The sequence below is a fragment of the Diceros bicornis genome, chromosome 6 (genome assembly GCF_020826845.1).
Source record: "Diceros bicornis minor isolate mBicDic1 chromosome 6, mDicBic1.mat.cur, whole genome shotgun sequence".
Classification (NCBI taxonomy): domain Eukaryota; kingdom Metazoa; phylum Chordata; class Mammalia; order Perissodactyla; family Rhinocerotidae; genus Diceros; species Diceros bicornis.
The window spans coordinates 85,981,826-86,003,852 of NC_080745.1; the positions used below are offsets into that span (position 1 = coordinate 85,981,826).

The 22,027-nt window shown below is 46.9% G+C and overlaps 1 long non-coding RNA gene across 1 annotated transcript in view; it reads right to left on the bottom strand.

The window, feature by feature from the left end:
• Positions 1–22,027, bottom strand: part of LOC131406834 (uncharacterized) — a 38,131-nt gene that overhangs the window by 3,084 nt on the left and 13,020 nt on the right. The window contains exon 2 of the long non-coding RNA XR_009220359.1: positions 4,045–4,166. This is a non-coding gene — a long non-coding RNA (uncharacterized LOC131406834). The remainder of the gene's footprint in view (positions 1–4,044; positions 4,167–22,027) is intronic.

The window sequence follows — 22,027 nt, forward strand, 5'->3', positions numbered from 1 at the left end:
GATAACCAGCCCACCTCTGACACAGGAAGAAGTGCATCATTGAAAATAAATAGATGGGAAAGTAACTACACACCTACAAATGTACACACACGAAGCCAGCGTTCTCATTCTGAGGAGTTTACCTGGAGACTTGCTTCAAGTAACCGGCCACAGGCTGGACTGACTGTTCTGAGCAAAGCTGAGACCCGCGGAGTCTTGGTAGAAAGAGACAGGAGCACCAGGCCGGTACATGCGGGTTTCATGAGTGTTCTCCCTGGGTCTCTCTGTGAGGCAAGGGAATTATTTTAAGGTCCTTCTAGAGCCTTTCTAGGGCGCCTGTCTGCCTAACCCCTCTCCAGTAGAGTGCCCACATGTGCCTTCACAGGGGAGACCCAGCATCTGCGTTTGAGCTGTCTTTACACAATTAGCAAGTAGTGACTGCTGGACATCAGATGAATGCCCGACCCAGCGGGTGCCTCTCTATCGGCCGGAAGTGGAAATGAGAGGCTGTGGGGCCCCAGAAATGCAGAGAGCAGCTGCTTCCTGGTTCCTGGCCGTCATGAGGACCATCATATTCTTGCCCTGGGCTCTGTGAATTTCTCTGTGTCCTAACAAAGCCCCCTTTACGTAAGCTAGTCTGAGCGGGCTTTGCTCCTAGCAATAGAACCACCCCTCGGAGGGGTCTGTTTTGCTGCCTAGAAGATGTCAAGTGAATGTGGAAAGTGAGGGAAGGGGCATGGGAACAAGTGAGAAAGAGTGGAAGTTTCCTCTTCCTTCTCCTTCCTTGGAGGGCCGTGCCTAATGAGGAGACACTTAGTGTATTCTTACAGAGGAATACATTCTTTTCTAGAGGACAAGAGTGTCTCTTGGGGCTGTCATCTTAAAATGGACCTGGAAAAAGTTGTGCAGTCAGCGAAGTTTGCCTGCACCACCCAGGACTTCTACCTCTGCCTCCCTGGGCCCTGAGTTTTATCCCTTCCTCTCCCACCGGGGATAGGTATAGTAGCTTGGATAGTGTCTCCCCCAAATTCATGTCCACTGGAACCTCAGAAAGTGACCTTACTTGGAAATAGAGTCTTTGCAGATGTGATTAGTTAAGACGAGGTCATACTGGATTAGGGTGGGCCCTAAATCCAATGACTGGTGTCCTTAAGAAGAGAGGACACACAAATACACACAGGGAAGAAGTTCACGTGATGGAGAGTCAGAGGAGTGATGCAGCTACAAGCCCAGGATCGCCGACACCGACCAGGAGCTGGGAGAGAGGCACGGACGGATTCTCCCTTGGAGCCTCCGGAAGGAGCCAACCCTGCCGACCCCTGGATTTGAGTTCTGACCTCCTGAACTGGGAAAGAATACATCTCTGTTGTTCTAGGTCCCCAATTTGTGGTCACTTGTTAATACAACAGGGAAAGGGCTGAGGATCTCCCTGGAATGTTGGCATTTTTCAGATGACAGTAGGAAAAATGGCAGAGTTTCATCCCAAAGTATAAACTGCTAATGTTGACTCTTCACGCTCCCCTGGGAAAGCTATTTTGGAGTAAGTGTAATCAACATGCATACAAGTAAGGCCGCCTGTTCTATTTACACTTATTTACATGTTTGCCAGAAGGAACCGTGTTTGTTGGGCACCCGCTCATGCCAGGCAGGGTGACAGGTGCTCTCACAGTTCACATTTCACTTAATTCTCACAACTGTGCCCTGCGAGGTGCCCATTTTACAGTTCAGGAAACTGAAGCTCAGGGAACATGAACAACTGACTAAGGGGCACAGAGCTGACAAGGGGCAGACCTAGGACCTCCACCAAAGCCCAAACACTTTCCAACAAGTCATTCTGTCCTTAAGGAAAACCCTTTATCTTAAATTAGGGAGATAATGGCATATTTGGAGTCCCAGGCATGGAACTTGAAGCAGCCCACCTCTCTGCAGGACTGACCCCTCTGCCTGGGAGACCCTCACATCCTCAACCAGCAGCATTTCCTGGGGTTTGGCCAGGCTGCCAGGGTGAGTGCCAAGGGCATTGCCACTCCTGAGGACTAGGAAATCTGACCACTCTCACATGCCATGGGGTCCTGGGAGAGGGCGTGGTACCCCTTCTCAGGGAGGGGTGCCTGGCAGCGTAGCCCCTGGAGGAGGGCCTTGTGGGGGTGGGGTGCATGGAGACGACAGCCTGTCTCCCTTGCACATCTCTTTCCACACGCCATGATCTTCCACATAGCTCTCGAACTCGATCCTTATAGCTTCCCTGGGTGATGTGATTAGCCCTCCTGAACAAATTGATGAGGAAACAAAGAGGCTGAGGGCCTTGTGGGAGTTGCACAGCTAAGCACCTCAGCACAGGCTTCCTCCTCATGTGATTCTTCACGTCACTACAGAAAGTCAAATGATTTCTGTTTGTGAACCACCTTCTCTACCTCAACAAAGGCCTGAGAGTAAGAATAAATCAGTGAACAGGAGAAAACTCCACTGTGTGGTGGCCACTGTTTTTGGCCACTCAGGCTATGTCCTCCTGGAACCCCTTCTGCTCTCCCCATAGCCAGAGGTATATGGCTGGCCAATCAGAGGGCTCCATCTGCTTGGCCACTGTGATTGGGTCAGGAATGGCCACATGACTCAAGCTGGGCCAATCACAGGTCTTTAGTTTTTGGTGGGAGTTGGGAGTGGGTGTGGATTGGCTCATGCCAACTTAGACAGAAAAGCAGATCCTAGATCAAGAACTGCATGGAGAGTGGGTGGAATAGTGCAGACCTTTATCCTGGATCCATCTGTGCCTGAGGCCAACCCTATCTGAAAATTCCCTTTTCTTTAGAGCTGGTTTGAGTTGAGTTCCTGAAAGAATTGCAACTAATACAGGCATTCTCCACAGAATTGGACCATATACTCCTGGATGTTAGTTGAGATAGACTAACAGACCCCAAAATGAGTAATGGCCCCAACAAAGTTTATTTCACATTTATGTAAATAGTTCAAGGCAGTTTAGGTTGGCTGTGGGGTAGCGGTGAAGGCTTTGTTTCCCCACTGTCATTGAGGGTAGAGAGCAGAGGCCCTCCCAATTTCAATACGTGGCCTCTGAAGTCACCCTGGGCATGACTGTTGGCCAGTGGAAGGAGAACACTGAAGATGGAGTGTGGGAGATCTTCACGGGCCAGGCCTGGGATTCAGAGATATCAAGAGGTGATGTGGCCCCAGGTAACTGCAAGGGAGGCCGGGAAATGTAGTTTGGCTACTGCCCAGGAGAATAATCAGGTTGTGGTGGCCAGCTCTCAGCCTCTGCCATACTTGGTAAACATCTTCAAATCCTGTTACCCGCCTTCAACCCTCCTGCCCAGACACTCCACTCCTAATTAGCACCTGTCCTTTGGAGCCAGGCTCAGGGTCCCTAGAAGAGGGAGGGCCCTATGGTGGGCCCCTTGAGCACCTCAGAAAGGGGGTACTGTGGGCCCCAAGCTGAGCTACTCTTTTAGGAGCCTCACCTGGTGCAGTGGGAGGGAGGAACCAGCACACTGATGCCTCCCTACAGAGACCTGAGAGCTGAGGCTGTTCTGCAGGCCCTCCTCTGCCGGCCCCATGCCTCCTGAGAGTAGTTCTATTAGAGACCCCAGGGAGAAATGGCCTCTCCACTCCCTCTGCCACAGGCATTCTCAGTGGGCCTGCCCCAGTGCTCTCCCACTGCAGAGCCCTGACTGTCTGAGACAACAGCAGGCTGGTGGGAGTCCCCAAGTCACCAGCAGACAGTTTAGGGTTTTCTTGCTCTCCTTGGCTCAGCATATAAAAGGCCAAGGCTGAGCCTCTCGGCACCGGATGCCCAGTCATCTGCAACAGCTTCCTGAGCCCCTCAGAGAATGTCCAGTGACAGCTCTCCTCCCTCCGGGTGCTTTGGGGGCCTCTGGCTTTGCAGACAGTCAACCATAAGTGCAGAGCCTGCAGTCCCTTCTCTGACTTGTGGACTCCTCCTCTTCCCACCCAGCAGGGGAGACTGCTCCCCAGGAGGCCTGTCCTTTGACTCGTCATCCTAGCATGAGCCCCATACCCCCACCACCAAAGCCACAAGAAGCAGATGGTTACAATCCAGTGTAGAAACCAGTAGAACCTTCAGCAGCAGGTGCCCTGGTTGGGGGGTTCTCATGGCTTCTCTCCTAGCCTGGCAGCACTCTCCTTTTTCAGCATCCTCTTGCTTGGTTAAATATCTGCAACATTAATTATTACAATTTATTAAATCTGGAGAAATAAAATCTTACTGTGGTCCCCACGCTGCCACCCTACTCCCCCACCAAAACGGAATATCTTATTTTGCTAACTGCTTAAACATAAAACTCCAACAGAAAAAAATTGTCCCCACAGCTCATATTTTTCATCATTTGGTCATTAAATAGTGATGGATATAAACCTATAAAGAACCTAAACTGAACCTTTTAACAATCCATGAGCAATACTATCATTTCTTTAATAGAACCTGCTGACCGTGCCTCGCACAGACACCATTTGTCATTTTCAGCACGCAACAATCAATAAGTTGGCTTGAAAATAAATAATATAACAGTCACAATATATTATCTTTCAGACTGGCCTTACACTAACCGTAAAATGGCACCAAAACAAGAGGGAAATTTTTACATAAATGTTAAAAAGTTAGGAACATCACAGTTGGGCCTAATTCATGAACTAGACCCATACCAGTGTCTCTGTTCCTAATTCGCTTTGAATTCTGTTGAGCTGGGCCTTCGCTGCTGCCCACTGCTGAGGCCAGACAGGCGGGCTGTAATCAGCAGGTATGTGGGGGCCAGATGTGACAGAGCTCTGTCGCAGGCTCTGTTGTGCAGGTGCAGACATCCTGAGGGTCATGCCAGGTACCCCGGGTCATAGCTTCAAATAGAAAAGGCCTGACTGGTCAGGAACTCAACACCAGGGCTGGGAGACAGTATGCTTAGATCCGAGAGGGGGCCACAGCCCAGACTCAGCTTCAGGGATCTGTGGTCTGTGGGAGAGAAATGCCACAAAGAATCCAGGCCACCAGGTGGCATTGATGGAGAGCAGGTTCCGGAGCAGCAACGTAGTGCTCCCACCCCCATCACAGTCATCTTCTTGGATTAAGCGGCCCCTCACAGCCCCTCAGCAGCTCTGCTTGAGTTCATTGGCCACCTGGTGATGCTTCTCAATAGCCGTGGAGAACCCAGTAGCCCAGGTCCCTGGTTCATTCATTCATTCATACAACAAAAGTTACTGAGAGCCTACTTAAGTTCCAGGTGCTGTTCTAGGGGCCAGTGGTACAGCAGTGGAGCAAACAGACAAAAATTCCCACCTCCTGGAGCTTACCTGCTAGTCGGGGCAATAAATAAAACAGACATGATGTGTGAGTCTAGAATATGTCAGGAGGGTGATCAGTCTAGAGAGAACCACAGAGCAGCTAAAGCTGTGTTCTCTTCAGACCAAGCCCCTGCTGGTTCCCAGGTGCCCTGTTCGGCCTCAGACCTGCCTTTGGTTACCCAGCTTCCCTGGTAACCAGTCTCCCTTGGGGTCCTGATGGCACCCTCTGTGGGTGAGCGCGGGCTGCCAGACACCGCTCTGTGGGAGGAGCCTCATGCCCCCCACTGAAGCAAGCAGCACTGTCCCCACTTCACGGCCGGGAGCTTGAAGCTCAGAGGCAGGATGTCCCTGGTAAGGAAGGTGACCAACTGTCCCTGTTCAGCTGGGACTTTCAGGGCTGAAACCAAGGCTGTCCCTGGCAAACCAGGATGGTTGGTCATCCTCAGGCAAGTCTCAGAGCTGGATCTCAAACTCACTTGGGTCTAAGACTTTCCACCCATACCCTCGCCCCCAAGGGGGCATCTTCTTGCTAAAGCTGGTGCATTCTTGGGACACTCTCACATCAAATTCAGACAGCAACTGTCACTCAAAGATCTAGTATGACTAGGCTGATAAAGGTGAACTTAGATGATTTTGGCTTATTCGCACAAAGTTTGGAGTCAAATAGACCTAGGATCCAGTCCCTGCCTAGTCACTCAATAGCTGGGTGACATTAGTCAAACTACTTAACTTCTCTGAGCCTGAGTTTCCTTATCTAAAATGGAGGTAAATATACATATTTCATCAGAGTCTTTATGAGGATTTGACATCATGCATACGACACAGCCCTGGTAGGTCCTCATTCCATTATGTGGAGGTGGTATAATACATAGAGGACTTTATCCCAGGAGCTAACGGGAGGAACTCCTGCTCCGAGGGGCAGTATGGAGGTGGGAACCAGTGCTGCCACATTTATTATGAATCAGCTGGCGATGTGGAGCCAAAAATACTCTCCACGAGTAGTGTCTCTGTGACTGATATTAAAAATGACTGATTTAAGAGAAAGTGCTTCACCCCTGTTGCAAACTAAGAAGGTAGGGCTGGAGTATTCTCAGCCTTAAATGCTGCCAGTATTTCATCTTTGGGTAGTCATAAAGTTAAAGGTTAATAGGCTGTACAAATGACAGAGTTTAAAGGGAAATATGGGGAGGGGAGGAGGAGCTCTTGGGCAGCCTCGGGCATGATGGAGACAGGTGGCCACTCACCTGCTGGGAGGAGACACGGAGGTGGGGCCAGCTGACTCAGCCCCTGTGCATCTCTGCTTCATATGGAAATTCCTTATTCCAAGAGCTCTTTTCCCATAGGGGGATTTCTTTCCTGGACCCGAGGACACATGGTCTTGGAGAGACAGAGGCTGGGTAGGGTTGTGAAAGTCAACGCTCAATTCAGTCCTGCGAAGGAGGCTCTCAGAGGCCTAGGGAGAAGGCTGAAAGTTTCAAACAGAAGTGCATCAAGCCCTGTTTTCATGCAGCTGACGCTGTGGTCAGAGCTGTGGTTCTCAAATTTGGGAGCATATCAGAATCCCTGGGGAGCTTTGTGTTCAAATGCAGATTCCTAGGCTCCGGCCCAGATGTTGAGAGGGGTCCTGGGAATCTGTATTTTTTTGCTTTTTTTTTTTTTTTGAAGAATATCAGCCCTGAGCTAACATCTATTGCCAATCCTCCTCCTTTTTTTTTTTTTTCCCCAAAGTCCCAGTAGATAGTTGTATGTCATAGTTGCAAATCCTTCTAGTTGCTGTATGTGGGATGCAGCCTCAGCATGGCCGGAGAAGCGGTGCGTCGGTGCGTGCCCGGGATCTGAACCCGTGCCACCAGTAGCGGAGCGCGCGCACTTAACCGCTAAGCCATGGGGCCGGCCCTGGGAATCTGTATTTTAACAAATTCCCACCCATCTCCAAAGGTGACAGGTGATCCATGGGCACACTTTGGGAAACTGAATCAGTGAATTCCTTAGAGTCAAGTTCTAGATCCAGATTCCTGGACCTTCTGTGATGACAGGACTTTGGGGATTATGAAGCTGCAACTGCACCCAAATAAACCAGGCACTTGAAATTCAGCCCCCGGTGTCTTCATCTGCCATCTTGAAGACATTAATGAATGGCTAGGGGCAGGGACCAATACCTCACTCGCCATCATTCTATCAATGGGGAAGTGGAGGAGAAGCCCAGAAGTGACCTGCCTAAGGTCAACCACAAAATGGCAGAGCTGGTACTTGTACCACAGGCCTCCTCTTCCCGTCAGCAGGGCATAGGCTTGCTTTACTATTGCTGCCATGCAGCCTTGGTTTCACCAATTGCTTCTTTCTACATGTGTGGGCAGCTCTGTCCTGGGCTCCATCTGGGGACTGAAAAGCAAAGAGTATGTGCTAAAATGTCTTGCCTGCATGTGCACAAGTAAGGCTCCCTGAAATTCACAGTTTACCCCCAATATGAGGTGTTAGAGCAGGAACCGAGCTGCCTGCAGACACAGACTGGTTTAGGAAGGAAAAAATGTTAAATGCAATTAAGCAGAATCCAGCTCTGCATGCTGCCTCTGGAAGAGGACTTTTCAACTGAGTTTCTTTAAATGCACCCAAAATAGTTTCTCTCTGTAAGGAATTTAACAAATTACAAAACATACTTATTGCTCTATCTCCTTAAATCTTCACAAGAACGTCATGAGGTACTGGGCACGTTCCATCTTAGGTCAGAGAAACAGAGGCCCAGAAAGGCCAAGTGACTTTGTCCAAGGTCACCAGGTAGGCAGGATAATGGCCCCCAAAGAAGTCCACATCCTAATCCCCTAAACCTGTGAATATGTCACCTTCATGGCAAAACGAACTTTGCAGATGTGATGAAGTTAAAGATTTTGAGATGGAGAGAGGATTCTGGATGGTCCTTGTGATGACAAGGGTCCATAGGGGACAGAGGGAGGCAGGAGAGTCAGTGACTCCTTGTGAGAAGGACTCATCCCTTCATTGCTGGCTTGGAAGATGGAGGAAGGGACTGGGAGGCAGGCATGTGGCAGCTGCTAGAAGCTGGAAAAGGCAAGGAAACGAATTCTCCCCTAGATCCTCCAGAAGGAATTCAGGCCCACAGACACCTTGATGAGACCCAGACCCATTTTGGACTTCTGACCTGCAGAGCTGTAAGATAATAAAGCTGTGCTGTTTTAAGCCACTAAATCTGTGGTACTTCATAACAGCAGCCATAGGAAGCGAATACAATCACACAGAAAGAAAACAGGAATTGAACCCAAAGTCACTGGCTCTGTCCAGGACCCCTCCATTGCAGAGGCCTGCTAGGAGGGACAGACAAAGGCGAGGGGAAATATTTTGTGATTCCCAGCTCCTCTTCCCTCTAGGAGCCGGTGATAACAGCGAGGGGATGGTAAATTATTCAGACTCCAGCTAAAGCCCTGAAAGGGAGACATTACATCCTCTGCCTTTCTCTCCCCAGCCTCAGCCTGACTCCCTACTCCACAACCCCAGCCTCCACCCACCCCAGCCTATGGGGTGTGACAGGGAGGCTCAGGCTTACCCAAACCCCAAACAGAGACCTCGGTTCTTCTCCTTCCCGTAGGCAGGCCTGATGGGGATCCACGCAGGGCAAGAATCCTGAGGGATCCGCCCAGGCCCTGTCACTGCCCAGGCCAAGCAGTGAAAGTCCTCAGGCTTTTTTGGGGTCTGGGGCCCTGGCTGAGCCCCTGGCCAGGCCTCAGCCTCCCGCCTGAAGGCTCCGGGACAGTCCTGGGAAGGAGCTTCTGGCGATCAATCTTGCCATGGTCTCCATGAATTTTAAATAATAGCGGCCTTGCTCTTTCTCGCTCACCCCCTGGGTGCGTCAGACTGCAGCTTTTACAAGATCATATTTCTTCACATTTTCATACAATTATTTTAAATGGACAAGATAATGTTGAAATTCTTATTTAAAATGTATGCAGGTAGAGAATGAACCTTCCTGCTTTTTATATTTAACACCAGATGGAGCAATAGAGGGGAATTTTAACAGCAGAATTGAAGTGGAAGTGTCCGATGCGCTCATGATGGACTACGGTTTTAAGCAGCTGGTTTTCTTTGATGAATAAATAATTACACCCAAAATAGATAGTTTAGCCATTATTAATCTCATTTTAGACTGCGCACATTTTATCGATTCTTAAGTACAAGAATTTTGCAATTTTCACCAAAGGGTGACTTTCTTAATTAAAATGTAAGTTGAAGAAAAAAAAGTTTCAGCAGTCTTGTCAGAGGCAGGGGGGCAGAGGGCCTGATTTCTTCTGGAATAAATCCTTCCCAGACTAATGATCCCCAGAGATATTTCATGCGGCCAGCCCATCTCCAGAGCAGCCAGGGAGACTAGCAGAGGCCCAGCCAAAATGGGGCAGTGAGACAGCACAATCCAGGGAGCCTGGGGGGCCAGTACCCTCCTATTGGGTTTTTTGTCTATGTGACCCCAAAAAATAGAGACGTTTGTCCTCACTCCATCTCTCTTCCCCCTACTCATATGGGTATCTCTTGTACAAACATTGAGGCAATTATATTTTATTTTCTTAAATGCTTATTAGGATTTTATAAAAAGAAAACATTATAAAGAAGAAAACTCCATAATCATATTTCATAGAAAATACATATTGACCTTTTTAAAATAAAGGGGGTAGGTATACTCAGAAAGTTCAATAGAAGAGAGAGGTAGCTAATATTTACGGAGCACTTGTGTTTTTCTCAGATTAAAAAATTGTGCAAGGCAAACACAGTAATTATCCTGGCTTATGGACAAGGAAATGGACGCACAGGGAATGTGAGGACATGGCCAAGGTTCTCCCAGTAAGATGGGGCAGTGCCGGGGTTTTGAACCCAGCAACCTGTTTCTAGTGCCCACTAGTGTAACCATGATGCTCTTCTGCCTCTTCAGTGGAAGAGTATGAAAAAAATCAAAAGCGACGGAGACCCCAGCCCCTTCCACAAAGGGAATCACCGTCAACAGTTTCTGGCAATTTCTTCCAGAAAAATTAAATGTTTGCAATTGTATTGTATTCTGCTTACAAATGTCAGAAATGTGAGGCTGCAGGCACATTTTCTCGTTGTTGCTATCGGTGAAATGGTGGGCTTGGCTGAAACCCCAGCCCTGCCCCCAGCTTCCCTGGGGTGGCTCCTCTCCTATCTGTTGCATCTGCTGTGGTCCTGTGTTCACCTTTATGAAGTGGAGGCTCATTGCTAAGGGAAGCCGTAGGATGATAATTTGTGAGGGCCCTTCTGGCTCCAAAGCTCACTTTCTGTGAACACACAGAGAAAGCCCTTGGCCCGCCCCTAGAGGAAATGAGGGGTGAGGGGTGCTGTGGTCAGTGAGGAGGCTCCAAAGGCTGGATCTGGACTGGGCCTGAATTAGTGGGGGCAGGAGAGCAGGCAGTCCTTCCAGGCAGAGGAGCAAAGGCGCAGGTCAGAAATGAGGGTGGTGAAAAGCGACAAAATCACCCTGGAAAGTTCTTTAAATCAGCCTCAGGTGTAGTATCCATGGCACATTTACTTGCCACTTGGGAGACTGACATGTCTTCTCCCAAACAGCCCGGCTCGGGTACCGGGGTTTTCCCCAGGCTTGGGGGCAGAGCGCCATCACAGAATAGTTGGTTGGCATTTTGGGGCCAGTGATATGAGGAAGACAAAACTTGAAACCCTAGAGTCACACTCAGCGTTGGTGCGATTCCCATACTGGGAGAGGGGCATAGAAAGGAGACTCTGGAGGGAAGAGCAAGGTCAGGTCTTGGCTCCCACGCTCAGCCCAGGGCACACGCTCAGAATCAATCTCTCTCACCCTCTGGCTGCTGGGGAATGCACTTAGGTTGAATGTGCACATGATGCAATTCCTCTGTGATGGCAAATGACCACAGGCCAGTCGGGAGGCCAGCCAGTTCTCCTCGGAGTCATCTACTAATAGCAATTCAACTATTAAAAATTCCAATGAGTCACCAAGTTTACCTTAGTAATTGTGACAATTCTTTGGTTATCCTTACTAACACCAAATTTATTTCACCTAACTTATTTGCTATACTGAAAGCCAGTGAGAAATTGGAGCACATGTTCAGAATTTTACTTGACGTATCACCTACCTAGAAGGGGCCTGGAGGTTTCCTTAGTTCTGTGGCCATTTCTACTTAAGGTACTGTCTCCAACGTCTGAGATTTACAACCAAGTCTGATAAAATTTCAGTGGATTTGGGATGGTTATGGGTGTTTTTCTTTGATGGAGAATCAAACCTGTGACTTGAGTGAAGACTTGCTTTTTATTACCCATCCCTGTCTGTAAAATATCTGGTTTATGTGCCAAGAAAAGTATAAACATATGGCAAAGTATTGGTTTTTCAGTAACTTGGTTTAAGCCAAAGGGGAAAAAAATCCCATCCTGACACTATTTATGAAACAATTAATGTTGTCAACAGCCTTCCCACCTGCTGAGTTACACATAACCATCTAGACTATGATGACTCCAAGAAGTGTCAACAATTCTAATATGAACTGTTGAAGCAAATCCATTTGAAAGGACTTATTTCTACTACTTATAAAATGTGATGATGGATTGCTCTTCAACCGTAGAGTACAAAAGATGCCTTGTTCTCCAGTAAAATTCCCTCATCATAAAGCTAATGTCAAGATAACAAGCAACCATGATGTGCCAGGCATTTCCACAAATAGTATCTCACTGAATTCCAACAACAGCCAGGTGAGGTGGATATTATTATCATTGTCAGACATGTTATAGCTGAAGAAGCTAATTCCCATTGAGGTTAAACAACTTGTTTAAGGTCACATTTAGAGGCTGAACAAGGATTTTGTCTTAGTCAGCTTAGGCTGTTGTAACAAAATACCGTACACTGGGTGGCTTAAACAGTAGAAATTTATTTCTCACAGTTCTGAAGGCTGGATGTTGGAAATCAAGGTGCCAGTATGGCCTCTTGTGGTGAGAGGCCACTTCCTGGCTTGCAGACAGCTGCCTTCTAGCTATGTCCTCACATGGCAGAGAGAGAGCGAGTTCTGGTCTCTTCCTCTTCTTGTAAGGGCACTAATCCCGTCATGGGGGCTCCAACCGCATGACCTTATCTAATCCCAGTTACTTTCCAAGGTCTCACCTCCTACTACCATCACATTGGGGGTTAGGGCTGCAACATATGGATTTGGGGAACATTTAGTCCACAGTAGATTTCAAGCCTGATCTTCAAGATCTAAGGGACTATGTGTCCACAGAAGGTCACCCAGAGGGGCATAGGTTGAACCTCATCTAAATAAATCAAGAATTTCAAAATTAATTTGTTTAAAAATCAGATTTTCAAAATAAGTTTTTAAAAAGGCAAAATATCATGGAATGCTTTTGAAAACTGTTGGCTGGTTTTGTATAAACTTAACCATAACCCTACCCTGTGACACAGCAATTCCACTCCTAAGCATTTACTCAAGAAAAATGGACACATATGTCCTCACAGACTTGCACAAAAATGTCTGTGGCAGCCCTAAACTGGGGACAACCCACACATGCTTCAACAGGTGAATAAACCCATCATGGTCTGTCCATACAGTGGTGTACTAGTCAGCAAGAAAAAGGAACGAACTAGTGATACCAGCAACTATTTGGATCAAGCCCCAAACATTCTGCTGAGCTAAAGAAGCCAGATTCGAAAGAGTAGATATTGTATGAATCCATTTATATGAAATCCTAGAACGGGCAAAACTAATCTATAGTGACAGGGAGCAGGTCAGTGGTTGCCTGAGGCTGGGGGAGGGCGGGGGAAAGAAGCAGCCGGGAACTTTCTGGGGAAATGGAAATGCTCTCTATCTTGGTGGTGGTGGTGGTTACATGGGTGCAGGCATTTGATAAAACATATCAAACTGTACACTTTAAATTGGTACATTTTTATGGTATGCAAATTATATCTCAATAATGCTGCTGTTTAAAAAGGCAAGATGGTACGGTATGTTGAAGGCAGCATGGTTCTTGAGGTGAGATGACCTGACCTCTCCAGCCCCGAAATTTCATGCACTCACCTCGTGGCATCCACATGTGTTGTTTAACCCCTCAAGTCCCAGCTTCCTCGCCCATTAAATATGGATGAAGATGCTAAGGCTGTGCTGAGGAGGATTAATTTGGGCTACACAGAACAGAAACCTTAAGCAGATTTCCCAGAGATGTTCACAACACTTCCACTTAGACCTGGTAGGCTAAAACCTAATAGCACGGCCGCTCAACTGCAAGGAGCTCCCTCATTCCAGGCAGCAACGTGCCCTCCCTGTTACCAGGAAGACAGGGGAGGATGCTGGGGAGGCATCCAGCAGCCTCGGTCTCAAATACCCCTCCTTCCCAAATGAGCTGAAGATCCAAGGACATCCACACACCCATTCTGTGGAGCTCAGTGCACATGGTTACTGATCTTAGTTAATGATTAGATCTTTATTGATTAGATATTATTGATTATTCCTTCTGAATGGAATGTTTTCTGTGCAAAAGCCGCCATTTGAGAGGTTGATTAAACAGCACTGTCCCTTACCACCTTTGCACAAAACTTTCATCACTCTCCCAGGAGTCAGAGTTCCTGGCAGGATTACCCAATTGGCCAAGTCTAAGTTTTATGTGCAATAATTCTTAAAATAGTAATAAATACTATAATAATGATCAGAGTAGACATTAATGAGCCCATATTGTATTCTAGGCTCTGTGCCAATTGCTTTGTGTTCATTTTCTCACTGAATTCTCTCACCACCGTGAAGTTGTACAGTGGACATTTGCTGCGTTTTGGCCATCCGACTTGGGAACACTGGCCTCATACACCTCGGAGGTGGAGGCAGAGCCTCACTTCTGCTAAGAAGCTACAGAGGTGGGGCAAATCTCCTGTCCTCCCACCCTTGGCAGCCAGAACACGGCAAGTGACCTGGACTTGACCAGTCAGATCCTCCTGCTGGGACTGTGCATTCTGGGAGGGAGCAGGACAGTCACTGGTTCTTCCCAGCCGAGGCTGGTGGCCGTGCTGGTGAGGTCCTGTGCTGGCAGCGGCTTCCAGAACAGCCATGACCCAACTACAAAGTTCTTCTGGCAGGACTTTGTGCTCACTGCTGGCTAGACTCTTTTGGATCCTGCTTTTTTAAATCCAGGTCTCCAGGCTTCCTGCCTTTTCTTGATTTGCCCCATGTCCTTCCAAAGAATTTATCTCTGCCAATCCCACTGTCACTTCTGTTGGGGCCCACCACGAGCCCATGCCAGGGGGTGCTGGATGTTACCTCTGTAAGCAGGCATGAGACTGGCCTCCTTCCCCATGCCTGAGCCCAGAGTCTCTTAAATTCTGTGTGAAAACAGCTCCCTCACTTTCTATTCTCAGTCTCTCTCCTTCTCAGGGCTCCAAACCAGTCCACGGGCTTCAGAAGGGGGAAGACACCATGCCATTCTTTTCCTCCTCTCTCATCTCTCTTTCAAGTTAAGTAAAAATGAAATAAAACAAAATTCTCACTCTTTCTTTTGCTAACAAAACAAAACAAACAAAAAAACCAACTTCATCCACATTCACTTACTAAAAAAGAGACTATCAGTGTCACCAGTTTAAAAATGAGCCAAATCCTAAATCCCATTGTGCATTTAGCTAGGAACCACCATGCTACCAAAATAATAATAAATATTCTGCATACGTATAAACCACTCTGGTTAGTCTGATACTCAGATGGAGGGGGTAGACTCATCCACTATTTGACTGGGCTGGCTGGTCTTGTCAGGGCACGACCAGTTCAATTTCTTCTTAACCGTCAGCTTCACCATTAGATAAATCCCCCATCTACTATTATTTGTTTAAAGAAACTCACTTGAATTTATTTGACAGTCATTTTGTCCTTATATTTCAAAGCAAATTGACGCTGGACAGAAACCCACACCAACTCTTTTATGTTCATTTTGTGATTTGTTACAAATAGCACTAATATTTTATCCTCAAAATACTTTCCTTCAAATGTTTCATTTCAAATGTTCTTTGCTGTTTTTTAGAATGTGTTTTTTCCGATTACAAAAATATTTGCTTAGAGAATTTGAAAATTATACAGAACTACAAAGACTAAAATAAAATTACCCATTATCTGATCACTAAAAAAGAACTGTGGAAGTTTTATTATATTTTTCAAGTATATATTTTCCTATACACACGCATAATGTTTTTTAAAATTGTATCCATATCCTTTGTAATATAATGTTTTTGATTAAGATTATATCATGAGGACTTTGTGTCATTAAATAGACTTCAAAACACCATTTTTGATGGCTTATGTAACATTCCATTCTACTGTTTGTCTGTACCCAAATTTATTTAACTATTTGCTTATTTAGATCATATTGTATGACAAATAACAGCGAGATGTATATATTTGTGTATGTGGGTATGCGTGTGTGTGTTTAAGCTTATAAGTATTTCTTTAGGATATATTCTAAGGGAAACTACTGGTAAAAGTTTGAACTTTTAAAAAGCTCTTAACCCATTTTGCCAGATCATTGTCTGGAAAACTTATACTGATGTGCATTCCCAACAGCGATGTAAGAATATTTCTCTTCATTCTCATCAGCATTGAGCATTACCTTTTCCCCTTAGTTTTGCTAACTTAATAATTAAAAGGTATTTCATTGAGGCTTTAACTTGCATTCATTTGACTGATAGAGAGCATAATATGTTCCTTATGTCTGTGCCTTGCTGGTTACAGTCTTTGCCTAAATTTCTATTAAATATTTAATAGAAATATTTAATATTTTTAAATATTTTTATAATGTTAAATATTTAGTTAAATATTTTTTAGTTAAACATTTTAAATATTTTTTAGTTAAATATTTTAAATATTTTTCAGTTAAATATTTTTATAATGATGCGTAAACACTTTTAAACAGTTTGTCATATTATGGCAAGAAATTTTTCCAGTCATTTTTCTATAGTCATAGGCATCTTTCACGTGCATTTTGAGGCCATATATCTTCTGAAAAAGGAGAAACTTCCAATTCAATAACAAAAATAAATTCAAAATTTCTAGACTTGATATACAGACCCTCAATTCACAGAATCTATTTCTTTCATGAAGTAGTTTGTGGTTTCCTCTTCGTAAACTAACTTCTGAACTAAAGGCAAACTTTATGAAAGGCACATAACTCAGCTATTTGTCCACCCTGTCCTCCTTTTTTCCTAGAATTTTCCATGTGCTTCCCTGTGGTTCTCATTTCCTCCCTCTCCACTCCCTTCCCATGGCCTCTGATCTTTCATAAACTCCTGCCCCCCTCATCTTTGTCCCTGCATTCACAAAACCTTTCTCCTACACCATACCTCAACCTTCCCCGGTTTGAGGGTTTGAGTGAATATTTGTCTTTTATTTTCCTCCTAGTCTGTTAAATATCTGCTGACAGAAAGGAAAGAGAGGACCCTCGAAGTCAGGCTGACCTGAGTTCAAATCCTGCATTTGCTGCTTATTTACCGTGTGACCCCTCGTGAGGTCTCTGAGCCTCAGTTCCTTGTCTGTAAAGCAGGGCTACTGGGAGGTTTAGGATCAAGGTCAAGTTCAGTACTGAGCCTGGCACACAGGAGCTCAGGAAGCAGCGCCTATTGTGATTTTGGCTTCTCGAGTTCCCTTTTCCATCTCTTCTTAAAGATCAGGAAAAACATGTGTCTTTTCCTAGTCTACTTCTCCCTTTCCTCTGCCTTGTACCTGTTATTCATTAGCTGGGCAACTTGACAGAGCACTTATTGGTGCAATTTTTATACTATGCTATTAAAAGTGAAGTTTTCTTGCATTATTTAATAATGGTACATTTTTTGCTATTTTTAAATAATGGAAAATGTGTGAACTGTGCCTCTCCTTATCGCCAGGTGCTCCATTACTGTAAATTGTAAAATAACATTTTAGTGAGCAATATTCCTTCTTCAGATCATACATCAAATATACGTCATCTTCATTGTTTAATTGACGCTTTATTCCTGCCATTAAGATACAAGCAGAAATAAATTTCACTTCCTCTCCTGTAGATGCAATTTCATTTCGATCACATGTGTCAGTGGGAGCAATAAAACATCAATTAAGCAATGAATTCCTGACAAATACATGGCATTTGATGCATAATCACCCCCCTCCAATCTCGTTTTACCCAAGGCCAAGGCTTCCTGAACCACTTATGTTCCAGGTTTCACCCTCTAAAATCCAGCATGAGCTTCCTGCCCCTTTCCCCCTAGGAGGAAACCAGGAGGGGTTTCTTGGATACATCCCACCCAGGAGGAGCCAGGTTGGTGGGGGATCTTGTAATCACAAATTAGTAGTCTTGTTATTCAAATCAGGAAACTGAGTCTTGGGGAGGCAAAAGCCTGCATGATCCCTCCAGGGTCCCCCCCCCCCCAACATAGGGGAGTCAAACAGAACTGGTGTGGGAACTCAAGTCAGCACTAATTCATGAACTCTGCAGGTGCAGAGTAGTTCCTTATGCAGAGTGGAAGGAAGTAAGGAAGAGACTAAAGAAAGCCTGGATGCATGGGTTATATCTCAGAGTAGGGAGGTCCCCTGGGAGATCCAGGGGTGATGGGCACCTGGCTGAGAAGGCTGTGCAGAGAAGCCCCTCTCTCCACTCCAAGCCCCCTGAGGCTGGGTGACATTCTGCAAACACGTTTGAGGGTCCCCTAGGTGCTGGGCTCCTTGCAGGCCCTGGAGACTGGATGATCAGGGCAGTTGCAGCTCTCAGGTGTCCTGGGGACAGCCGTGGGCTGTGTGCAGTGCCATGAGAGGCCAATAAACCCAGTGTGGTGAGAGCACGAGGGAGCGAGTCTCCTCTCAGCCTGAGGGCGTCAGGGGAGGAAGGACGGACACAATAACGCAACGTGGGCGCTCGATAAAGACTGTTAAATGGATTAAAATGCTTGTGAAGCAGAGATTGCTTCACCCTAGAGGAGCCCACCTAACGCCTTGGCTGGCAGCAGCCCTGAAGTGAACTTGCCACCTGGCCCCTGGGCTGGGCAGGCAGGCTACATGCTGGAGGGCTAGCTCTGATGATCCCAAGAATGTTAAATGTTTGGGGGCCTCTGCTGCCTCCTGGAACCCCACGGTGGCTCATTTTTCAGGAAAGGCTGTCACAATTGGACGACGGTGTCTGGTGGAGGGGGGTGCCAGCGAGTGAAACGGGCTGCTGTGCCTGAAGTGACATTTAAGGGGATGTTTAACTTCCACTCTCTGTTTCTGAAGAGTAATTTTCTGCAGAGACAGGAAGAATAATAGGAAGAACTCGGCTCATTTTGGCAAATTGCTCCAATCTTCCCACAATCCTGGCCCCTGTATCAGCTGCCCCCACCTGTCTATTTGGGCCACTTAATGCTCTGGATTTGGACCTAATAGAGGCTGTTTGTTTGGCCCTGGCCCAAAGGCTAGACTTGTTTTCAGAACAGAAGCTGGAAGAAAAACCAACCTGGACATCTAAATCACAGCCAGGACTCATTACGTAAATGATATATTTACACAATTGATCCCTTTTCTACCGGGTAATTAATTCGGCATTGGAACTCTTAACGATTTAATTGTCATATGCTTAAACTGAAATGGTTTCCACGAATTTCCAAAGACAAGGAGCAGATTGAGGAGAAGGCCTTCTTTTGTCCTCAGAGTGGGGGTGGCCTTCCTTGTTTCAGTACTGCCACCAAAAGGTGGGGGGAGCCAGCGATGGCCCCAAAAGTGCAAACCCAGCAGGATGGTGTCTGTCTTGGTGCACGTCTTGCTGGATTAAGTCATTTAAGGGATGGAGGGGCCTGGTGCGGAGGGAACTTCAACCCGGAAGCGGCAGTTCGGGGTCCTGCTTCCACCACTGAATAGGACAGTGCTGGTGCTTCAGCCAGAGCCCTGGATCCTTTGCAACACATCCCACCTCGCCCCACCCGGCGCTGCTCTGGGTGCTTCTTCTTCTGACTGCGAGCACCTGTGACTCTTTTCTGGACGACCGCCTTGGGGCTACTGGAACCACTTTGCCCAAATGGCCAGATTGCTGGAAGTGCCTGGGAGTTTGTTTCCCCCCAGGTGGCCTTGAGGCGACTGCTCAGAGGAGCAGGAACATGACAGGCGCAGCATCCTTGCCTCTGACAAGGACCTTCTGAGGCATAAGTGACATTGTGGAGCTTCCCCGTGGGATCAGAATGAGCCCACCCACTGCCAAACTTGGCCTGAGGTGGCGCCTGGCCTGGCTTCCTTCCCTTCCCTGTCCCTGCCTTAATCAAGCAATCCTTAGCTCAGGGTCTGCTTTGGGGAAACCCGACCTAGGACAACTGCTGTCCAGCTGAGTGACCTTGGCAGGCCTCTTGCCTCCTCTGTGCCTCAGAGCCATCACCTGTAAGGTAGACAAAATTGTAGCACCCATCCCACCTGTTACCAACAGCTGGCATTTATGGAGTGTGTGTCAGGAAGCTTCCATGCTGGCACCTTCCACACATTGTCTCATTTGATGCTCTCAGCAGCTCTGGGAGGAAGATACTCACATGATTCCCATTTTACAGATGGGGATATTGAGGTGCAGAGCAGTTAGCACTTTGTCCACGTTCACACCGCTGGTAAATGGCGGGGACAGGATTCAAACCCAGGCAGTGGCTGCAGAGCGCCTCATCTTCGCCCCTCCCTCATGCAGAGCACAGCCCACCCAGCAGAGCTATGGTGCGGACCAAAGGAGAAAGTTATGGAAGCAATGGGTGAAGTGCAGAGGGCCTGGGCTCACGCCAGGACAAGGATGCTCACTCTAGCACTTTGTCTCACCTTAGCCCCCAGGAAGAAAGGGGAGATCGTCTAGGTTGTGGGCATTGCCACATCACCACTACCTCTGGCCAGACCTCACGGTCTTTTAGGGAGATGCAGCGGCAAGCCTTCCCCAGCCAAACCCTGCAGCTTCTCCTGCCTCAAGAGGCTCCTGCACGGCTCATGGACATCACCCCCCCAACCCCGCACCATACACACGCACAGCTTCGTGGAATGGCCATGCTGGCCTGCTCCCTTTGTGGATTAAAAATACCTGTGCAGCATGAGGGAGCAGAGGCCACATCCTAATGTCACAACCAAGATTTGCTGAGAGAGAAAACAGTCATGAGGTGTCTGCACCATCTCAGGCCTCTCAGCTGGGTCAGCCAAGGAGGCAGTGGTGGGGATTTGATTGGCTAGGGAGTCCTTTGCTCGTTCCCTCTGCCCAGATTCTCCTGGACCCTCCAAACCCGGGCTAACTGCTGAGGTCTGACATCCCAAGCTTATAGCTTCATACTTATTGTATTCTCTACCAGGGACGTGGTATAGCATAAGCTTGAGAGCATGGCCTTAAAGTCAGATAAGGTACATGAAGCATTAAGCATCATGACTGTAAACACACACGCTACAAATACTGAGGGGGATTTTTAGTCATGTACACTTCAGTAAGAATCAGTCAAACTCTCTCCAAATTGAGTTATGCTCATCAATAGGTGAGCATAAGTTCTCAAGCTAGCCTAAGCAGAAAAGGGAAATTTAGTATAAAGATACACAGAGCCCAAAGACAGACTTGCAGCCAGGCCTCAGGAAGTAAGTGCAACCAGGGACAAGAAAGTCATCAGGGATCTGGCCAGCTCCTCTCTAGTGGGCAACTGCTTGCTTCTCTTTCTACAGACCTACTTCCTCCACTTCGTCATGCATGTGGCTAGTAAAATATGTCCAAACACTTCTAATCAATAGGCATTGTCATGTGTAACAAAGATGGCTACTGGGAATGGAGGACGGGGAGGGAGAAGGAGAGGCAATTCCCAGGCAAGGAGGCATCTCAATAATTTGAGGTCCATCTCATGCTGGGGGTGAGAGCAGAAGGCCATGGGTACAAGGGAAGGTGGCAGTAGCCTGCGAAAAGAATGCTGGACTTGGAGTTCATATCTCAGTCCCACCCCTAAAGCCTTGGGTTCTCGGGCAGGTTGGTCAACCTCTGCTTCCTCAAGTGTAATTTTGCAGAAATGTAAGAGGATTTAATGAGATAACATTCATTTGACATGTTCCTAGCACAGTGCCTGCCCTAGAGTAGATACGCAGACACCCAGGACACTTTGATGAAAGAGTGGGAGAAAGATGTCTCGCTCTTTTGCTAAAGGCTTCCCTGATCACCAGGCTTAATCTCTAGGCTTGGCAATCTGGACATTAAATCTACAGTTGAGGTTAAATTTTGTGGGAGACTACACACTAGAATTATCGAACAAGAGAATTGTTCTATAGTAGTACTTTTTACAGTTGACCAACTATTAAAAAATCATACCATTATCCTGTTTTATTTTCTTTTTAAGTCTGAAATCTTATTTATCTCATTTCCTAGTTTGTCTTCCCCACCAGACTGTGAACCCCGGGAGATCAGGGCCCTCGTCTGTACTCATCACCCCTGTCTCCCCAGGGCACAGGCTGGAGCCTGGCACTCAGAAAGAACTCGATAAACATTGATCTTGTTGGAGTGTGCGCCCACAGTGTGACTCACGGTGGCTGTGGTGATGCCACAGTGGTCTGGTGGACAAAATAGGGATGGAGTGGAGTTGGACACAGGAACATCACAAATCACTGCCGTTTTAGGACATTTCTATGTTTGAGCAGAACACCACTGCATTCCAGTTTTGAAATTATAATTTATATGCACGTATATAGAAACATACTATCAGGTCACTTGTTCAGCATTATGTTTGTAACTCCAGAAACACTGTTAACCTGGAATAGGTCAGACCCAG